Source organism: Stegodyphus dumicola, chromosome 1 (genome assembly GCF_044657685.1).
Source record: "Stegodyphus dumicola isolate Sdum_Otavi_A_Nest chromosome 1, ASM4465768v1".
In the NCBI taxonomy this organism is placed as follows: domain Eukaryota; kingdom Metazoa; phylum Arthropoda; class Arachnida; order Araneae; family Eresidae; genus Stegodyphus; species Stegodyphus dumicola.
The window spans coordinates 117,687,282-117,710,182 of NC_140768.1; the positions used below are offsets into that span (position 1 = coordinate 117,687,282).

Consider the following 22,901-nt stretch of genomic DNA (forward strand, 5'->3'; position numbering starts at 1 on the left):
TAGAAGAGATTTGCTTAAAAACATATAATTTTGTTCAAATATTTAGTCGTAATTGTCTTTGACATGATGAACAGCTTTCCTTAAAAACCAATAGCGTCAGTGATTTTGTTTGGAAGTATCAATGAACAGAACTGGTAGCACACTCGCCGCGTATTCGGGAGGTCCGGAATTCGAATCTTGGCGAGGGCATTGGTGATTTCTTCAGCTTCTTGACATCTAAAAATTCTAATGACTCTATAAACTTTACAAATTAGTATCACCCATCTAGCAATTAATGCTTCCTGTGCTCAAGTGTCTTTGTTTTTCGATTTGTGGCAAGTGCCACTAAATATTTTTTTAAGTCAGAAAACGCATATTTGCTCTGATATCATGCAATGTTTTCTTTTAACTGTGATATTTTGTAAATGATGTTTTAAAACTGCGACCTCATTATTTTCTATCATGATATTTTTTCCTTGCTTTCTTTTCTCCCACGATGTTTTTTATAAAACGAGATTTTGCTCTTCCGCTGTTTTCTTCCTGATGTCTTCGCCTGTATCCCCAAAGTCACACCTTGATGGAGTAAAAAATATGAAGTAAAATAGGTAATCCGTATACGTATCTGATCAATATATCAGTCACCTGAACTATAAAACGGTATATTATTACCAGTTTTCATGTTTTTCATCATACTGAATTACAGAAAAAAGATAAGCCATGTTGGATCTGTTGTTCAGGAACTTGTGCACATCTTGCATAAAATATGATTTTATGAAAACATAACTATTAACAGCCTTTGCAACTGACCGGAAATCCTACTGATAGTATGAACAGTTAATTAATCCCTGTTGTATATATCAGTGGTCTCAAATTCAAATTGCAAACGAAGAGATTACACAATCTGAAAGCAGCCGACGGGTTGGAATTTATATAAAAAATGAAATGTTTATTTTTTCAGTTGAGTCCATTACCATTCGGAAAAAAGTTAATTATTATTCTTTCATATTTAATCTGTCTAATATTCATAACCAAACTAAACTAGTTAAAAGCAATAGATGCAGTTCGTAAGAAAATTACTTTTGTACTTTTTAATTGGACTGATCTAAAAAAAATGCATTTAATTCGTGATATATGTAATTAAAGGCATTCAATACTTTTATAGAACTGCAAGTAGCTTATATTTTCCCCTTTTCAAATATACAGATGATGTATTATAACGTTCTCATGTTAGTCTAAATGCATATTCATCTAATATACTATAAAATGTTTCGCTATTCCATCTGGGCCATATTCCCCCTGGGATAATCTCCATTTATAAACCATAATTAAACTTTAATACAGCCGTTTCGGGCGATCGCTAAAATATCAACCCTTTCAGATTCTTATTATTATTTTAATAAAATAAAATGATTTTAATTAAATTGTATTACTAAATATTAATCACAATAATAAAACAGTAATAATAATGAAGCAAAGAAAAAAATTCAAATTTGTACTTATTTTCTTTCTGAAATCTAAAGTTTAGTATCGATTTCTGTTGATTACACTTCGTAATTCAAACGTATTGACAGTTAATATTAAATTTTGAGTCTGAAATCGAATAATTTTAATATATTTAAGCAAGCATTTAACATTTGGCTTAAAATAAACAAATTACGAAAAATTTCAAAGTGGGACAGAACATGAGAACACACAATTACAACCTATTTTTTCATTTCTTTTATTTATTAAATTTTCCTTCGACGCATACAGTGAAAACACATTTATACCGGTATGTAAATAACTATAAACTTCTTTATTTCTTACTAAAACTTTTAGCTATAACAAATCATGACGCTTCGATTTTAATAAAGATTTTAAACTTGGGGAAAAAAATTACTAGAAATTATCTTCACGAACAGTAAATATTCATTGCTGAATCTGTTATTTTCTTAAACTTAATTAATTTTTAACGCGGAAAAAAAACTGTTCACATATATATTGTATTCCCAAAGAAAGCGATTATTCTTAGTGTACAACTGAAAGCATTTATTTATCTTTGGCAAGAATGAAAAAATGCCAATCAAATCTTTATCTTCAGATTTTTCAATAAGATTTATGTCACAGTGTAAAGTAATTAGCGTCTACTTCAGATTTGCTGAGGTATTACTTCTTTTCCGGTAATGAAAATGTAAAATTAGACTCCAAATCATTTAAATTATAAAATAGTTTTTTTTTAATACTTGTCATAATAATGCTAAGCAATTTACGGACATGCAACTAATTAAAAATTATATGTAGTCACCTTCATTTCTAAATAACGAAAAATGTTTAAACTTGTATCAAAAAGCACATATGCATTTTATACTTTGATAATAAATTCTATAAATAGAGCTAAGGTGAGGGGAATTAATGTCTCCAATACTTAAAAATCTCTTCTCGTACAAACAGATACATATATATATATATAATGTTGTATGATCTCAAATTCACTTAGTTCGAAAACAGGTTTTTCTAATACTTGCGCAATAGCTGCAAAGTAAGATAATAATAATTTATTTACTAAACAAATATTGATTATATTATCTCCTAATATAAATTTAGTACAAGTATCTAAATAGAGTGAACCCATATGTAGGAAGTTTAATTCCGAAAATTGCGCTTTAAAGTAACTTGAACGTAAATTGCTAAAAATGTTTTACGGGGACTTGAATTAAATCATGAATAACGAAATTTCAAACTTTGAAAAAGAAATTAAATTAAAAGTAAGAAATTATCGCTATTGATCGGAAATTAGTCTACTTTTCAAGGGGAAAAAACCAACTCCCGTTCAATGAACAATAATTAATAAATACGAAGGTGTTTCGTCTTTTACTTAAATAAGAATGGTTATGCCAAACTGTCTTTCTCCGAAGAGGAAGCAAAATCTGTTAACACATTTTAACCAAACATGCAAACGGGAGTTGGTTTGTTCCCCTTGAAAAGTCAACTAATTTCCGATCAATAGCTATAATTACCTTGCTTTTAATTTAATTTATTTTTCAAAGTTTGAAATTTTGTTTATCAACAAATTCAAAGGATTTCCATTGTTTCCATGAAGTCAAATCGTACGAATAGTAAAAGCAACTGGCGGCGAAGGATTTTCTGGTATGAAAGAATTAGAATAAATCAAGAAATAACGATAAGAAGAACTGGATTATCTTACAACACCAGCCGGCAGTGAAAGCAGTAATAATGAAGAAAATCAACAGCTTCGTTTAACTTCTATAAGCTGATTCGTTTAACTTCTATAAGTTCTGATTTTGCAATGGGAATTTTCAATGACATGCACTGAAAAACTCTGTACTCCTTACCGCTAAACTCAGAGTTACTTCGGTCATTATTCCAATGAAAAATAACCACCTTTTAAAAAAATAATTGTATCATGTATATTAAGCACAATTAAATTTCCATTCAATCATTTTTTTCTTTTTAATTACCACAATATTTAGGTTCATTTATAAACTAAAGAAAGTTTCTTAATCTGAACTATCCTAACGCGTTTTTTTCTCCGCATAAGTAACTTCGCGGAGCGCGATTCTGTTGTACGCGCAATGGGGTAATCCCCGCGTTCGATTGCCTAAGCAACTGAAACATAACCCAAACAGAATTGCCATAAATATATATGATTCATCGAATAACTGTAAACTCAAAATTGTAATTGTAAATATTAAATGTCATGCTGCGAGAGTCACCTAGATTAATGCCTTAACGGAAAATGAAAAGGAAAGAAAAAAAAAAAAAAAAAAAACTTTACCGGTGATGGCACAGTAATCCTCAGAAAACCGCAAATCAGGAGGAAAATATCTTCACAGAGTCCGGTCCCTCAAAAACCATTCACCTCATCCTTCCACTGTCTCTGAACTGAACAATCAGGAACTGGCTACCCCACCACCTTCGCAAAGAGGGGGGGGGGGAATCTCCAAGTTTAACCTTTTAGAAATTCTAAAAGTGTGGGCACCCACAGAGCTGAAGTTGCTGCGGCAGGGCGCCTAGAGGCTTCGCCTGGCTACCCCCCGCCTTCTCAACCCCCTGCAGAACTGCTACGATAAGCACCCATAAAATCCCATAGGCTAAACTACAGACTTGTCCGCGAGTGCAGCCATAATTGACGTTGTTGGAGAAGTAACAATGAGGCAGTGCGTCGGAGATTATTTACAATTACTTTCTTTAAATTGGACAATAGGGCTTTTACAAGTAAATGATTCACAGCCGCCAGAAGCATGGAGATGGCCAGAATGCAAGGAGAAGGCGGAGGGTGAAGAACGTGACGGAGTCCTATAAGAGAGTGGTTGCAGATTGTGGCAGGATGGGTGTAGAGCAAGGTTTGTTACCCGGAATTTCAGGATCTCGTTTTCCAGGAAATTCTAATTCTTGTTCATATTTTGAAGCCAGATTCATAATCCATAGCTGCCTTAATCACCCGATTTTTCATCACGTCTCAGGTCTCCTGGTAAATCCCCAGATCTTCCGGTTTTTAATTTATTCCTTTACTAAGGAAAATGTTTCATTGAACCTTAAATTAGTCAAATTGCATTCTGCCACATCTAGTAATTTTCATAAAATTTTTTCATTAAATTTTCTCTCATCTGAACTGTACTTTTTTCGTATTAAATCTTTCATCTTAAATTTCATTCGATCTGAGTTGTTTTATTGTATTGTAGACATCTGTAGATTTTTATATGAAGATTCAAGTAATGTTTATCAGTTAATATTTGCATTTTATTTTACTTGGTGTTAATATTAAGTTTATACGCACAGATACTGTGTACATTAATTTTCATCTTGTTTTCATCGTATTTAAAAGTACTTTGATTGATAAAGCTATTCGGATTTTCTTAATATAAAGGTTTAGGAAAATTAAAAAATGAAATTACCATGAAAACATAAAATTTAGGATGTCTAATCAAATGCTAATACAGTTTACATCATAATTACATTAAGAATAATTCATCTGTACGAGTCATGTATTATAAAACGAATTAAATTACGTTTTAAATTAAATTAAATTCAAGTAATTTGAAATGGTGTCGCTGCACAGCATGAAAACCTCCCGTCTCTCCCAGTTTTCAAGATTTCAAGGTTGGAAGCTATGAAAATCCTCATTTTACGTCTCATCCTTTCTTTAAGCTATTCCCCTTTAATGTTTATAACACTTTTGAAAGATTGTACCGCATTTTATAATAGCATATATGAACGACAACAGCATGTATGACAAGCATATATGAAGTAACATATAATATAACAGCATATATGACGAAGAATTATACTTATAAAACGTACCGGAAATAATTTTCGACAGATCCTTCTTGGGGGTTACAATTCAGCAGCTGCTGTTAATAATGCCTCTAACATCAATTATAGCTTCTTTTTTAATAGAAAATTGAAAACCGTAAGCATAATGACTATTTTACAATGATAAACCGCTATCCTGACACAATATAATTACGAAAATTAGTTAAGATAGTTAACCGTTTGTTGCTCCGACATTCGCAAATGGGTAATTGTCGGATAACATTAACTGAATAACAATATTAAACGATAAGAAAAAATATTCTTCAAAACACCGATAAAATTACACAAATTTAATATAAGTAGAAACATTTAAATGGTTATTTTCACAGCATTTTAATTAGGAAGAAAGTTGTTACTAGTGGATTGTCTGCGAACGTTACACAAAAGTTCACTTATGCAACTAATTTCACAGTTTCAGAAGAGGGAAATGCGGTTAGTCTTTTATTTACCTGCTAAATATTTAGTTTCAGATTATGAATATAAAAAGATACTTTTACTCAAGTTTTGGTAGATTTTCTATACTTTTTTCCATGTAATTTATAAAACACATAACAAAATTACCTAAATTTAAATAATTTAATATTTGTATTTTTCGAGTTTTGGAAGGAAGGAATTCATGATCGTCTAGGAATGGTGAAAAGTGGGCCATGCCGCAAAAAAATTTGAAAATCATTGCTCTAGAAATTATTTTACTCCCCATACTCAAATACTTGCCGGGCATTCCGCAGAATACACAGATTTCATTTTTACGTTCCTCAGAAAGTTTATTATGGGATGTGCTTGGATTTGTTTCAAAAAGAAGATATCTCCTTTCATCTTCTTTCTGAAGAAGAGAGACTTGGTTTGATCGTTCTCGAAATCAATAAAGTTATTAAAAATATGCGCGAAACTAAACAAAAGGTTGCTTCTTTTGACTAATTTTAAATGGTCGACTAAAATAAAAAGTAAGCAGTTGTTGTCTTATTTTCTTAATTAGAGACATTTTTTTTTTTTGAGTCATTTAGCAATTTTTAAAATTTATTTTGACCTTATCTGGAGAATTCACTTAGGTCAGTGGCACAAATTGAGGAAGCGGAGGAATATACGGTGGCGGCATCTTCTGTGGATGGGGGGGGGGCACATTTTTCAAATGACATATTATTTTATAGTGATGTGGATCGTCGATCCAGATGAAGAATAATGAGGTTTTGAATTTGCATGTGGAACTAAATTGAGAAGAAAAAGAGTTTTTGCTGCAGATGAAGTATTCAAAGAATCACGGAGAGCTTTCAGCTTGTTATATCTTTTTTCATTTTTTAAAGAATCATGGAGAGATTTCAGCTTGTTATATCTTTTTTATTTTTTCAAAGCTTTGGGTTATAAATTACGAATATGAACTCAATGATCATCATGGTGACATTCATAAGGAAGAATTCCTCCTTAAGAAAAAAGTATTTGAGTTTCTTTTCCATTATGGCTAAGGAAAATGAAACAGGAACGTGAAAGGATGGTCCTTTTGAATTTTCGCATTTCACTCTAAAATATAATCTTCGGACGATGTTCCAGATATTATAATACTACTGAAAAACATTTCTTACAATTGCTAAGTGCTTTGCAAGAAGAGTTTCCTTTAAGAAATATTTCAGTACTACAAATGTTTATTTTACATTTGAAAAATCTTTGAGAGGCGTCAATTACACATGCAGTTCCTAGAATCGGCTTTTTTTAGCCAGCAAGACTTTAAACGAAGCCCATTTGCTGCTTAAGCATTTTACGCAGAAGCCTAACAAGCTTTCATCGAAATTGCTGCATTCCCACGCTTCCCAAGGCATTTTTACAGAGGATTGGCACACCAGGAGACCGAAAGAACTCTTCCAATTAGCGCGGCACCAGCCAGCGTGTGCTGATTCCACGGAGGTTTCGAGGAGGTATATCTTGATCGGTTCGTGCTTCAACAAAGTAGATCTGAGATTGCCCCTTTGCAGTTGTTAGCCACACGCGGAGAAATCGGAATCGTTCCCACGTTCAGATGCAAGATTAGGGAATTGATTGCGATGTGGGGTTTTAATTAGCAACGGCCGGAAGGGATGAAAGTGGGCACTAATTGAAAGGTTTTGTACCACGGATGGGGGTGTTCAGAAACCGGAAGACGCATATAGTTTAGGGCAGGACTCGCCAGTTACTAATTTGTTGGAAGTGGTACTGAAAAATCAAGCTGTGAAGTGTTTAGTTTCGCATGAAAACAGAATATGGATAGCCAAGCAATGATCTTGTTTATTCCGCTTGCTAGAGCAAGAGAAGAATGGTAGAAATGACGTTAAAAATCTGGGTGTTTGGGCCCGAGGCCTTACCCCAAGTTGAATGCAACTTACATGTTATTATCAAAGAATGCCTTATATGGTATGCAAGCGATAAGATGGTTCGATAGAATAGAAACACAAAATATTACAGAGAATATTGGTATAATTCGATCAAGTGATGCCCGGAAATAATTAAAATATAATAGATTGCAAGCACAAAATAATCATATAACTATAGAACACGAAAAAGTAGGCATATTTAGGAGATTAAGAATGGCCTTCGGCCTCTCGCTGTTTACTGAACTGTTATAGTCATAGCTACAAATTCTAATTACTTAGTTATTAATTTTTCCTTGGTTATCATAAAAATTATAAAGGATAGTAAAATGCTCGCAACTGGGCACTTTTTATTTCTTTGTGAATTCTATTGTTATGAACGTACCGAGGAGAGTTTGTAATTTGCTGCAAAGCGCAGTTCTTGACAGTTTTTCTTCTTGCTTTACAAAGTGGACAGGCATAACAAGTAACTTGTCCTCAACAGATAAAACATTGTAGTTTAGATTGGATAAAGATTTAGTTTAGATTTGAATCTCGCCCGTTCTTGTTCTTATCTCTGCTATACCTTAAGCCTCAGATCATTTAGAAATAATTAGAGAAGGTGAATGTGTAGTCGATTCGGCAAAGTCATAGACTGAATAGTTCGTGTTTGGATACTAGTTCGTACTAGTTTGTGTTCCATTAAAATACTAGTTCGTGTTTGCTTCGCTGTGTTGGCTAGTTCTTGGATTAGGTTGATATAAAATAAATTTCAACAGTTAGAAGAGAAAGGTTCGGCGTGACTTTCGCAACTAATTTGCAAGGTTTGTTTTTGTTAGTAAGACCGAAAAAAATCCCTACGCGAAAGAAGTAATTTCAAATTTAGTGGAGTTTGTTCCTTGAACGCACTGAGGAAGGGAAAACTTAAAAGAATATTTAAAAAATTTTTAGAACCTGACGCTAAAAAATAAGGGGAAAAGTACTCAAGGAGGTGAATACGGTAATCATTTTGTTTGACAAACATGAAGATTGGATACCTGAATCTATCCTCGTCTCAGTTCGAATAATCGAAAATGTGCCTGGCTTGCAAATTTTTATGGAAATTCGAAGTAACATCATCAAACGATGCGAAGTAAGATAAAACAGTTTTGCCTGTTCATCCTAATTTCATTAATACCGCCTTAACCATACTCATTTTCTTCGTTTTATTGGTAGAAATGATTGATTTTTATTTTTACCATCTCCGGAAACAGAACTTTATATTACCGAATGATAGCAACACTATATTACTTAATCTTAGTTACATAAAGATCTTCTCCGAAGACCTTTTCTCGGTGACTTAAGAAAACCATATTTCCCAAGAGAAAAGCAAATCTCTTTCCAAAGAATACTCCTCTGCTGCGGTGGGACCGCCCCCAGGACCCTGACGAGGGCGGGTGCCCTGATGTCCAAAAGAAGTGGAGGCGGATACACAGCAGTAACTTTTATGGTCCCATTCTCCCTAAACAAACACCTTTTTCCCACAGTGAATAAGAAATAACCATGAGAAATGTCGAGCCTCTCATTCAACAGTAGTATATGACACGTCAAGCACGTGGGTGGGTGAGAAACTGCCCAAGGGCTTGTGGTGGTGTTACGACTTATTCGGCAAAGGAGGTAATTCCATTTGAAAGAAGCTATAAATGTAGATTTGTGGAACATAAAGGATATTGCGGTCAGCCTCAGACAGTTTGTAGGATATGTTAAATAATAGATGAATTTTTGTATCTAGCAGTGGCCTCGTATTGGCAGGTAATCTGAGGCTGCTAACGAGGTATGAAAAAAAAGAAGGTTCTCGCTCGAAATCAGAGATTTCTGGGTGGCGATGCCATTTCGAAAGAACACCATAATGACTTATATAGTGTGGTAGCTCGGTATATGTTATTAATCTAGTCTACATCTAAACCAACTTTTCTAATGAAAAATAAAAAGGGAAATAATTAACCCGTTTTTATTACTATAATTATACTGTTGTTATAGTAACGCCATTTAATACTAAAAATACAAATGCTATGGGTGAAATTTACTGTAAAATGACGTCAATGACGCACTGCACTAATATATATATTCTACATAAATGTTTTGCTTCTATCTAGATCAAATACAAACTTTCATTATGCTTTAATGGCTCTGATTATCGTTAGTAATCGATTCACCCTCTTTCGCAACATTAGTCGATTTAATAACGTCTTTGGTTTTTCAAAATCATAGTTACCATCGTAGTCTGCGTAAAGTACGCCATAGCCAACTCCCGTATACGCATGCCGTCTTCATACTTTTCCAGCATTCTTATTGCACTTCCATGGCGATCCTAAGAATTATCTTCCTTCCTCGATTCTTCTCATTAACTTTCCTAAAAGTCATTGTTAATAAATTTAACAATGAAAAAACACATAATCACTTGAAAATTCAACCATTAATAGAGATTTCGGGTGATAGAAGCCCGGTTAATAGAGGTCTTACTATAAGACTCGCACGGCAGGTAACATGTTATATAATCAATATACCAGCTTAAAACTAAGTAAATATGTCCCCATTTAACATAAAAGTTGAAGGCGATTTCGTGAGGCACGCGGCAAGCTAAGGAATATTGAGCAGTTTGCTATGTCTTTTAACTGTTAAGCCTTATTTACATATAAAGTGGGTGCATTTTATAGAAAGCCATTTTAAGCGAAAAAACATCAGACTTATATTCGTGCCTTTACGAATTCCACCCTTTCCAAAGAGTAATTAAAAGAGTGCTGTCACATTAGAGCACATGACAGTTACGCACATGAGTGGCATTTGCGCACATTATCTCTGCGGAAACAAAGTTTTCTGTTAGATATAACCAGTTATAGGCAAGAAGCAGCGCTTCCGCACATTCTGTCAAAAACAATAAATCAGCCTTATGATTGATATTTTTAGGACTATCCATTCCTGCTCTGACCTTTTTTTTTTTTAATAGTCCTCCCCCTCCCCAAGTTCTTTTTGGAACATTTACGTAAAATGCGTAAAATGGACAATGGACTTCACTCTTACTAAGATATCTAAAGGCAATCATAGCAATCTATAACCACTATCGGTATGTAGGCACATAACTTAAAATTTTAATTTACATCATAAATAAAAAATTTTTTAAAAAATTAAAATCTGAAAAGTTTTAGATTTTAAATTATGTCCAAAGGGGCGTTTTTTTAACATTTTGTCTGTTACCTTAATTTTATATCACGTTCTTCGCACTTAAACCATAAAATTCAGTTCAAGAGCAATATCGCAAAATAATTTTAAAATGAGCATATCTTTAGAATTTCCGATATTCAGTCTCGCGTACTGAAGATAAAAATGTTTTTTGTGTACAACGTTGCCACTGCTCTCTTTGACATCCTTGAGTTTGTTAATCAAAAATTCGTTAAAGTTTTAGAAAATATGAAATCGATTAAGTTTTAGAAAATATGAAATCGGTAATAAAACAAATTCCAAATTTCAAATTTGTGCTTCCAGGTGCTTTATATTCGAATGAGGATTACGTTATTCAAAATTGGATGCCTCTAGGTACCGTTGTTTTATCACAATGCGAGAAACACATGCAGATTCTTCATTATTTAATTTCTTTAAATATAATATAGGGCGATAACATTAGGTGGCAACAATTTGAAAAACGAAACAACGCTTGTAGTGAATCGGTGCAAAATGCCAAAACGAAATTAATAGTTCCTTTGGGGGGGGAATTCATACAGTTGCTCTTTAAATTTAAAATAAGCAGCTACTTAGGCCTCTTCCCTAAAAATTTTAGAAACTATCTTTAGTTATGTTGAAAAATAGTTCATTTTAGAGTTACGGAAATAAAAAAAAAAAAAAAAAAATGTTATTTAAATATATATTCATATAATTGTATTATTTTTAATGCAGGTCATTTTAATTGTACATTAATTTTTCTATTTTCGGGAAAAAATCAGCAAGTTATCAAAAAATAATCAAGACGCAGTTTTGTGCAGAACTGCCACTAAACTATACAAAATAATATTACCCATCCAGCAAAGAACGTTTCTTTTATGAACAAGTGTCCCTGTTTTTATGAACAAGTGCCACTAAATCGTTACGAGTGTAGCTTGCGCAAGTGCCAATAAATCGTTAAGAGTGCTCATGGGCTCATCTTAAATGCAAAAAACATAGCCTAACCCAACTTCAGAAAATAAGTTTAAATACTCACTGCATGTCGAAATCTTTAATGAAGATAACAAGAGTTAACCTCATAAGCAAAGCAATCGTACAGGATATGAAAAAATGACCTTTCGTAACTCGACCGCAATTTGAGATTTAAACATTCCATAACAAGAAGGCTTACTTTCCTTCCTTTCTCAACACCCACATTTTAATAACTTCCCAAGTCGAAGGAGAATTTCTTCTAAAAAGCAATCTTGGCCATAAATCTTCAGACTTATATTATCGGCTGCTGGAATTGAGGCCAGCTGAATTAATTCTCGGCCAATTCAATTTTTTTCTGAGTATTGTTGCTGCATCTTTCCAACACGGTAGTGGGCGGCTTCAATTCAATTATCACTGCCTTCTTTGCACCTGCGGAGATAATTGTTTCCAAGGATAACTGACTTGTTCTCTCAACAGGAACTTGGATCAACATTGTTGCTATCGTACAATTAAACACTTTTAGTAGTGTTCTCTGCATAGGTTTGGAAAAACGTTTTCACTACTGTGGTATTGAAAGTTGGTTCTGGAAGAAAATGGAGACCTTAAAGCTCTGTACAGCGAAGCCTTGGCTCACGAAATTAATTCGTTTTAGAAGATAGTTCGTCATCCGAAATATTCGTAAACCGAAGCAATTTTCCCTATAAGAATTAATGTAATGAATTAATCCATTCTCGAATCCCAAAGGATTCCTTAGAAAGAGAAATTTGAACATTCGCAACGCAAAACTGATGTCATTCATTAAACATAACCAATACACAATATTTGACACATTACTAAACATATACAAAATATCTGAAGAAAAAAAATTAATTAGATTGTATCGTATCAAGACGAAGGAAAGTTGATGGCAGAAGTAGGAAACGGGAAGAATCCAAGAGAGCAAAATGTTACTGTTTGAAAGCGAAAACTTATTCCGTAAAAATAATCATTTGCCTTTCACTTAATCCTGCTGGTCTTTTGTTGAAAATCATTAAGTCTTTGACCCATTAAAATTTTCTCCATTGTGATTTGTTTCTATCTATGTTTTAAAATGTTCCTAAGGCAAGATATGACAAGCATTGTCAGATCTTGTTTCTTCTGCAGACATTTCCTCCATTGCATTAACTGCGTTTTGGAATATCATTTGCTGTTGTCATCTTACTTGTTCATATCTAGAGACATTTGTTCGTCATACAAGACATTTTTTGTTTAGAAAATTTGTTCGTGATCCAAGGGTTCGTTCGTGTTATTTCTTTCACTATGATAAAACCATTCCACATATTCGCCACTAATTAGGTTTGTACGCCTACAGATAGAAGTCACAGCATGCAATATCAAAGAATATTTGTTTGCTTTTTAAATGCAGGAGACCATCAACAGAGCAACTGCACCATCATTACGATTTTCAGCTTTTGTGCTCTATCGGTGGAAACTATTTACCTTCCGCTATCAGCGGCATTTATTTGAAATAAAATTTTACAAAGTTACAATGGTTGTGCAAATATACATATGACATACAGAGACATATTATACAGGTCTTATGGTGTTTACATAGATGGCAATGTTTACAATAAAGCTCATAACATAACTATTTAGAGAACTGTTACTTAAATTGAAAATTTATGTTTACTGATTTTTATATATTAATTTTGAAGAATAACTAAATTATATAATATAAAATGTCATTATACATTTTAAAGAATTTAGACATATATAATTTAGAAATAATTTTAAATGCTTCTTAAAGTCTCTTTTTTCGAATATAAGCTTTTGTGGGTCTTTTATCGCTCATACAATAACAAATGTGCATTGCATGCGCCATAATGCGTCAAATTTCATAATGCATCGCATGCATTATGAAATCTTTTAACACGCATTTTTGCTCAGAAACACGTTTACAAGTTGCAAGCGAATATATGTTACAGGCATGTGTATGTTATAAGCGGAAGTTACATTATTCCATAATCTCAGTTAATAATGTTTTAATAAGAATCTTCATACATTTCAAATATATTTTATGTCAACATAGTAACAATAATAAGAATAATAACGATAATTTAAGAAGGAAAAAAGAAAAGAGACTTGTGTGTAATTACAAAATACTGAAATGCTAAAAACGATACAAATACCTATACAGCTTGACGGATTTAAAATTAAAGGCTGATGTTAAATAATAAATTACAAATTCATATTATTTATGTTAAATAACAAGTTCTGAAAGAAAAAAAAAGAAAATTACATTTATATAAATACCATATTAAGTACCATATTATACGCTTACTATAGCACCGTTTTTGCAAACATGGAAGATGCGAAAAACACTTCCCCTCCCCCTCAGGAAAGATGTGAAAACTTCAAAAACTGTTGAACGTCTGCGAGGAGTAATCATTTGAAAACAAAACTAATTGGGGTGTTCGATACGAGATTTTAACCATGCAATAAACAAGTAGAAACAAATTCATACATATTTGCCTAACTTTAAGGATAGTTTATATATAGCTTTATATATATATATATATCTAATTTTAAATATAGTTTATATGTAGCTTTAGCTTAAATTTTAAATATGGAAAAAATTATCCCTCTAACACGCTAAAGTTCCTAGAAAATAGCGTGTCGTGTGAAACAGAGTTACATGAGACTAACAACCAATACCAAATGGAGGGTTGCGTTTCGAAAACTTTAAAAAATAAAATACCCTTTTTTAATGGTTTTTAACGGTTCTCACTGTCGTCTGTTTAAATTTAGCCTTTCGGTAACGTGAGATGCCTAATTTATATTTTCATCTCCAAAGAAATAAATTATCTTTTGAAAGAGTTGTTTTCTTATTTTCAGATGTACTTTGGGACTGAAATAAAATTTCGCAATAAATACTCCTTACCCAAAACGTTCTTTTCCAAAATTACAATTCAGCAATTTCTGCAATTTACCCAATGAATATTTGGAGCACAAGTTACCTACTGTATAAATGATGGGCACGACACAATTTTTTCGATGGGAGAGAATGCGTATTTTTGGGAATTTATTTATTTATTTTTTATATTTAAATATTTGTGTATATAAATTTTATAAAGTTGTAGAGAAATTAGGTATTTTTGGAAGCAGGAAAGATGAAAAATGAGCAGCCGCCTTCTCCGGAAATCGAACCGCGGACCTCTGGAATACGCGCCCAGCGTGCAGACCATCACAACATGAAGGCATGCCAAGAAGGCAGGAGAAATACCTTATAAAGTTTATATACACTATTGGAAATATACACTATACACACACATATAGCACAATACACACACAATTATAAATTTATATACACAAATGTTTATAAATATTTTATAAATATTTGTGTATATAAATTATATAATTTTAATAATTTGTGGGTATAAATTTAATAGGAAGTTACTGATGGCGTTACCTACACACGATGGCAGAGTACGAAATATAATTTTGTAAACGTTTAGAAGAAAAATCGTATTATCGAAGTATGTACATACACAAACTGTTAAAAGAGGGTTTACGCATATTCACTAACGTGCTAGAATGAAACCGTGTTTATACGAGAGTTACGGCAATTTGCTTAGCGTGTAAGAACAAAACTGTCATATTGACAAATAATTATTATATTCTTAAAAAAAAAAAAAAAAAAAAAAAACATTTCTACATAAATACCATTAAAATTCCTATTTATCAATTTTATTTCTAAACAAGCAAACAAAAAATTCTTTTTCGCATAAAACCCCTTAGAACTTCATCTGAAAAATGTCTTCTGAATTCATCTAAATCAAGGAATTGAATACAAATGAGATGGCAGTCTTCCTGTAACACATAATCTGCACGTGACACTTGATTTTCGAGAAGTCTCACGTACAGTTTACACTGGAAAAAACCGCACGCCTCCAGTTTTTAATGAATGTCAATGTAGATTTTAATCAAACTTTTACATCATCTTTTATCTGATAATTTCTTTAAAACATTGCATTTATCGTTATCTTTATTTTTAAATGTTTTCTGGTCCATTTCTATGAAAATGACATTGATAACTTTGACTACTGAAAAGACAATATAAGGAATGTCTTTAATGCTAAATATTTATAACATAAATAATTTTACTCTCACCGTTTCACGCTTAATTTTCAAAATTAAGTGAAATCTAATTCTTTGAGTATTATAATTAATGATACACATTTTATCAAGTGCGTAGCCATCGTACCCAGTCGCAATGATATCAGCATAACTGAAATTTTTTAATAATTAGCCACTTGTGCAGTCATACCCTAAAATAGTTATTATAAAGAAGAAAAATCTATAATGATTTTAATGAGCCTAGCTAGTAATTATTAAAAGCAGAGATGAAGCACTGAGTTTATTGTTTTCAAATCACTTAGTGTGTAGTAGGATACAAACTGCGCGAAATTTAATTGAAAACCCCCTTCTTATCTAATAGAAGACCCTCTTCTTAGTGCCAACTGCCCCACAACGAACAATAGCCAGTTTTTCCATCCACCTTTCTGAAGGCTGGAACAGGAGAAAGAAAACCCATGAACTGCGCGACTATGTTTTTCCTCACAAAGAAATACGGGTGCTATAAAAAGTCATTTATCCTTATTATGAGATATTTCATTGAGACTAGAACCCTCTATTTTCGTTTATGAGATGTAAAAATTGTGCATACAAAACAAATATTAAATTAAAAAATCTGGTATTTGGTAAAGTAAAAATGAATTTATTAAAAAATCTGGTATTTGCTAAAGTAAAAATGAATTTCTTTTACAATCATATCATACTTTTATAATGCTTAAAAGAATAATCAGCCAAAATGTTTTTACAAGTATTACCCATACAGTGCATTGGTAATCAAAATTTGCGTTAAATCTATAGATTTTTATCATATTTCTTTGAATAACATTAGGAGATGTATGTAATTCGTTGTTATGATAGGGTGCTACTTATTTATGTTTAAATGACGCTCACGGCACAGGCATACTTAATTAGAGGGGCATCGTTACGTGATACGGTCCCAGATAAAATGAAATACAATTAAAGACACTTTACTTTGAAATGCGTATCCTTTTGTTGCACCCCACACAATACCTGTTCGATACATTTATTTTGAAGAAGCAGTATAAAGCTCGGTGAGAGAGAAAAAAAATTGCATCTCTCACTGCATTAATTAAATGTCTAGATTATGACGAAAATACGAGAGCGAGGAAAATACTTCACCAACTTCTGTCATGTGATTCATATGCAAATGAGAAGAACGTATTACCTTAGCAAATAAACGGCGGGATACGCCTCTCCGCCGTAATTACAATCTGACTACTAACAATTTCCGTTTAGCTGGGACAAATTAATACGAACCATAATGATACGCCGAATTAGAAGAGAACAAGGGTAAAGTGAAAAAGCGGGGAACGGAGTGGGGGGAAGCCGTTCAAACCCGGATGAGAACACCAGCGGGGTGTCGACTGCGCTGTTAGGCACACCATTTGCAACTGTCCTATTATGACTTTTTCGACCATTAGACAGAATTTATTTTTATGCATGTAATATCAGCGAATGAGTCGGCAAGAAGTGGTGCAGCAAGAAAAAACTGCAGTGGAACTTTTCAGTATTTTTCTCTTTTTTACCTTAGCTATCATGTAGCGGCGGTTAGAAAAATGTGAAATAGTACGTGTTTCTCTTGTTGTGTCTCTTTCTTGAAAAAGGTGATTATATATTCTCAGACAGCCATGGTACGATGAGGAAGGATTAGCTCTGAATTTTCAATATAGCTTTTTCCGATGCAGTTACACATTTCTGGCCCAATGAACCTTTCTCAATATTGTTAAAGAATTAAGTAATCCTTTACCTGGCCTTTTTGTGTATGTTACTACCAAAGTATAACCGTTATGAATTATGCCATTCTTCTTGCACCCAAATTTACCAAGTTCACATTGCTACTGCAACCATGGCAGTGGTTTCTCAAACGAACCAGTGGACTTCAACTGATGTTTCGTAGGAAAGTGGAAACAAGGATTCATCTTCTGAACTTTTATGAAGTATCTAACGTGCTTTCATATTCTTTCTAAATTCATATAATCCGGTACTATATTCTTTCTGTATGTCACTTTAATTTTAATTATATCGCAAATAAAATTAAACGACAAAATTTGCACGAAACAACAGAATTTGACAGTTGATTCTCATACACAACGCAATCCATTGGCTCAACGTTAAAAACTTCTCTTTCATGGTTGCGAAAACTATGTTGAGTCGGGAAATTCGCAGTGCAGCAGAGTCGACATCGGCGTACAATTTACGCCAGTAACCTGCATACAATAGACACGACAAAAAAGAAATTTTGACAATGGCGTAATAATGATGGACATTATTGCATATTATGATGCACATTTGTCACCTACATGTAATCGTGCACTAACTAGACGTAGTCATAGATGCAACACTCGGTAGAATTGCCACTGGCAGGAGATCGACGACACTGACACAGACATCCTCGACCAGAAAATGGAATCTCCAACTAATGCTAACTCTTTCCACACAAATCTGTGCTAACTCTTACGAGCATTAAGGTGGCACTTTACTCCACAAAGCATGAGACACAGTTAACATTGCTATCTTTCTAACTCTCTTGCCTTTGCTTTAAACTGGCATAGCTTTCTGGTCCGAATGGATATATGTGATATGAATCAAAGGGAAGGTAGGACTTTCTTTGAATTCAGCTTACTTAGTAGGAAAACTGAAATTGACTGTGACATAGTATTTTGGATTTTTTCCTACTTATATGTATGTGTACGTAATTTCCTTAACGCCAGCCTTCGTATATTGTAATTGGAAGCACGTTCGGCTCATAATCAGGAGAACCGGCGTTCGAATTCTAACGAGGTAGCTGCCGATGTTTCATGCTTCTAGGTTAAACTGTGTTGGACGATAATTCCATTAATTTAGCAACCGACACTTCTCCTCCTCAGTCGCCGTATAAGTGGAGGAGAATGTAAAAGATCTCTCCTTCCTTGCCGGAAGCTACTTATGTGAAATATATTACTTATGTACTTTAGATTTTTAATATCCTGGGTGTACGCAAATACAATATCAATATAATGTTTTCAGTACTTACTGCACATGAAAATACAAACTTCAGTTCGAGAGTTGAATGAATTTGCAATATTTTTTTCGGCATAATACTACTAAAAATCTGCTGTCTCCTGCTTTACAGGATCAATATATTAAAATATCAAAATATCCCCTAAATACAACACATTTTAAAGCTTACTACCTTTATAACTGGTTTATGAGCGGGAAATTTTGCATACTTATTTCGATATCCTTAATAATGTATTTGCGATTTTTATTTTAAATTCTAAATATTAAAATATTTTTTTTTAAATGCCTTCCTTGTCATCCACATAATATATAGTAGAATGTATTGCGTAATAAAAAAATCAGCATTTTTACCTAATTGTTTATTCCCCCCAAATCAAAAACATACTGTGTAATTAAAGTCAGCTACATTAAAATAACACTTTTATTTCTTCCTTTATTATTAGTCCAAAGGGACTTTGTTCCTGAAGGACTATTGTTTTTGTTTTGCGATTTTGCGCCGAATCATTATAAATGTCCGTTTCACTTTTCAAACTGTTGCCACCAAATGTTAGAGTCCTGTATTATATTTGAAGAAATTAAATAATGAAAAATCTGCATAAATGTATGTATATTTCTCGCATTGTGATAAAACAACGGTACCTAGAGCCATCCAATTTTGAATGACGTAATGCTCCTACGAATATGGGCATGTGGAAGACTAAATTTGAAATTTGGAATTTGTTTTATTATTGATTTCATATTTTGTAAAACTTTAACGAATTTTTGAGTAACAAACTCAACGATTTAAAAGCGAGCGATGGCAACACTCTACAGGGAAAAAAAAAAAAAAAAAAAAAATTTTTTTTATCTCAGTGCGCGTGAGTCTCTGTATCGGAAATTCTAAAGGTATGCTCATTTTAAAATTATTATTTTGCGACATTGCTATTGAACTGAATTTTATGGTTTAAGTGCAAAGAATTATGATATTTAATAAATAAAGGTAACAGACAAAACGTTAAAAAAAGCCCCTTTAAGCGTAATTTAAAATCTGAAATCTTTCAGATTTTTTTTAAACTTCTTTCTTTTTTTACTTTCAATCAATTATTTTTTAATGTAATTAAAGATAATTTCTAAAACTCTTAGGAGAGAAATATAGTAGTTGCTCATATTAAACTCATTTAGGGGGGCATACGATTAGTGAAATTTTTAAAAAAATTCTGACCAACTATTTCGAAGAAACCATACACACAAGCAGGGAAATTATAGTTACCGGTCAGAGCCAGTAATGGTCTCCACTTAAGGAATATAATGTGAATATATTCATACATAAGGCTGATTGATAGTTTCTGACAGGCTTGCGAAAGTGTCACTTGTTGTCCAAAACTGTTTACACCTATTCGAAAGTTTCATGTTCCCGCAAGGATGATGTGCGCAAGTGTCACATCACCACAGAAACTACACTGGCCTGCGCACATTCGAGCAATTCACACGAATGTAGAATGACTGCAAAATGTTCAAGAAATAACCACTTGGATCCAGTCATCTTCTCCCTTTAAACAAACTGTTGGAGGTTTAAAACACTTCGCCGTTGAGTTTACATTTATGCATTTCACAGCAAGGTTTCGTTCGCTGCAAGAGGGGAAGTCTACCACCCGTTAGGCCAACATGCTGGTGAACACCTCCGCAATGATAGTGTGTGGTAGCCCACCACCTGAAATTTGTTTTAAATGCTATGTTATATTTTTCAGCAACGATGTCATTGCAGTTGAAGTACAGCAACAACACAACACACAGTTACGCAAGGAGACTTCGTAGGAAAAGCTAATATCTCCCACAAGTGCAAAGTCTCCCGGCTAGCTCAGTCGGTAGAGCACGAAAGTCTTATTAATCTCGGGTCGTGGGTTCCAGTCCAATGTTGGGCGGTTGAAAATTCCTTTTATTTATATTATCAGATATTAAAAAAAAATAGTATATATGTATAATTTTATTACAGTCAATCTTAAGTTAGTTGAGATATTATTTCGAAGCTTTGTATTTTTCCATTCGGAGTAGGGTTTACCTATTTACCCGGGTGTCTTAACCATTCCACAAGTACCAATGTTCCCAAAGATATAGATATTTCTCCCTTCTTCCCTCGTACTAAGTCCTTGATTTTAATAAAAAACCCCAAAGATTTATTTCGTCTCTTGTTTAATTAATAAGTAACTTAAAGTAAATACGAAAAATGGTGGATTGGCATAAGCCAGTGGTCTGAACCTCAAAACTGCGCATGCTTGATCTGAACACAGCTAACAAGCTAGAAAATTTTTTTCAACGAAATTTAAAAACATTGTTAACCCCCCCCCCCAAAAAAAAACTGATGTGGACACCACATGATTTCCATATAAGGCCTATTAAATTATATACAATTTTTGCTGCACTCAATTTCAATTTATTTCCTCGAATTTCATTAGAGATATATTTCTCATTCAATCAATTTAGTTTTCATTTCACGTCAAAACAAAAATCCTAAAACACCAAATGCTATTAAAGACTTTTTAATTTTAGCAATTAAAACTTAAGTTTCTACGTCAAAAAAAAAGCTATTTGGCCCAATTGGAAAAAAGATAAAATTTTCGGTGCATAAAATTGAAAGTTAACTTTTAATCCCACGGGGGAAAAGTCACTTAAGTTGGTGCACCAACTAACTTAATTCACTCTTCTATTACAAGTTTCAAACGCAAACAAATTAGCGGCCCCGTTAGGCCTAGTGCCACTTATATAAAAATAAAAATATTGAGCTCACCGAACCGGGTAATAGGGTGGGAATATATGTTTGGTGCGGCCGGGTGCACAACTAAATGTTATAGCAAACCCAACATACAAAATTTCAACTACTGATTTTTGAGTTACGCCAGATACATACGTACGTACGTACAGACGTCACGAAAAAATTTCTTCTGAATCCATTTTACGAACCGTTTTGGAAAAAAGATTTCTTTATTCTGTCCGTACGTACAGATGTCACGGAAAAAAATTCATTGAAATGGATTGGAGAGAAGTCAAAATGGTTCTTTTCGTTGAAATAATGATACTCGAAATTTTTCGCGATTCCAATATTTCCTTCACTTCGTACAAGGAAGTAATAAATAAATAAACTAAAAGTTACTCTTAATTTTCTCTAACTGAATATTTACAACGGTATACATAAACAAAAATAACAACATGAGAGAGAAAATTCAAATTTACGTTCGTTTTTATCTGAAGTGGATGATCTCTGGAAGAAATTTCTACTGTTTATATTTAATAGTTCAAACATATATATATATCGCAGCTAAATATTAAATTTTAGACAGACATTTATTTCAGATAATTCCAATACGTTTCGTCAACCACTTAATAATTTCCTTTTAACCTTAACGGTTACAAAAAGCTTAGAATACTGAAGCGCCAGAAACTGTCGGCTGGCAAATTAACTGACAACACGAACGTGGAAAATTTCTCATATTATCCTAGTCACGCTGCCTATCATATAAATATCCAGTAGCAAAGATAAAGTCCTAACAACTGACGTGCAATGCTTTGCAAACTTAAGCAGTTTTCTAATGGAAAATGAACTGAATTTAAACGACAGCATTAAAAATTATACAATGCAGCACCTTTTTCAACTGAAAAAAACTATAAGAGACTATTTCCCAGAAGAAGAAACTAAGCATAACTGGCTAAAGAAGTAAAAATTACCACAATGCTTGCCACTGGAGGTTAGAAGTTGATTAATGGCAAAGCACACTAGGGCTATATGTCTAATGGGAGGGCTTTCTAAGATAAACTGGCTCGTATGCACGCTACACATAGGGAGAGTCACGAAAACGACCATTCAGCCAGCCCATCGGCCTGTAATCGAACCCAGGTTAGAACTACCAGTATTCACAGATTTTACCGCCCGGCCGCTGGTGAGCCTTGCCACTGCAGGAAAAGGAACAACTTATCGACATATGAACAGATTCGATGTTAAAATTCGATTAAACACTAAAT

At 33.2% G+C, this 22,901-nt stretch overlaps 1 protein-coding gene across 2 annotated transcripts in view; it reads right to left on the reverse strand.

The window, feature by feature from the left end:
* The window catches only part of LOC118196724 (uncharacterized), a 53,667-nt gene that overhangs the window by 18,370 nt on the left and 12,396 nt on the right, over positions 1–22,901 (reverse strand). Inside the window, exon 1 of one of the 2 annotated variants that reach the window (XM_085819727.1) lies at positions 3,755–3,829. The exons of the other annotated variant lie outside the window; for it this stretch is intronic. The gene's annotated coding sequence lies outside the window, so the exon portion shown is untranslated. Of the gene's footprint in view, positions 1–3,754; positions 3,830–22,901 lie in introns of those variants that run through there. 2 annotated transcript variants of the gene reach the window in all.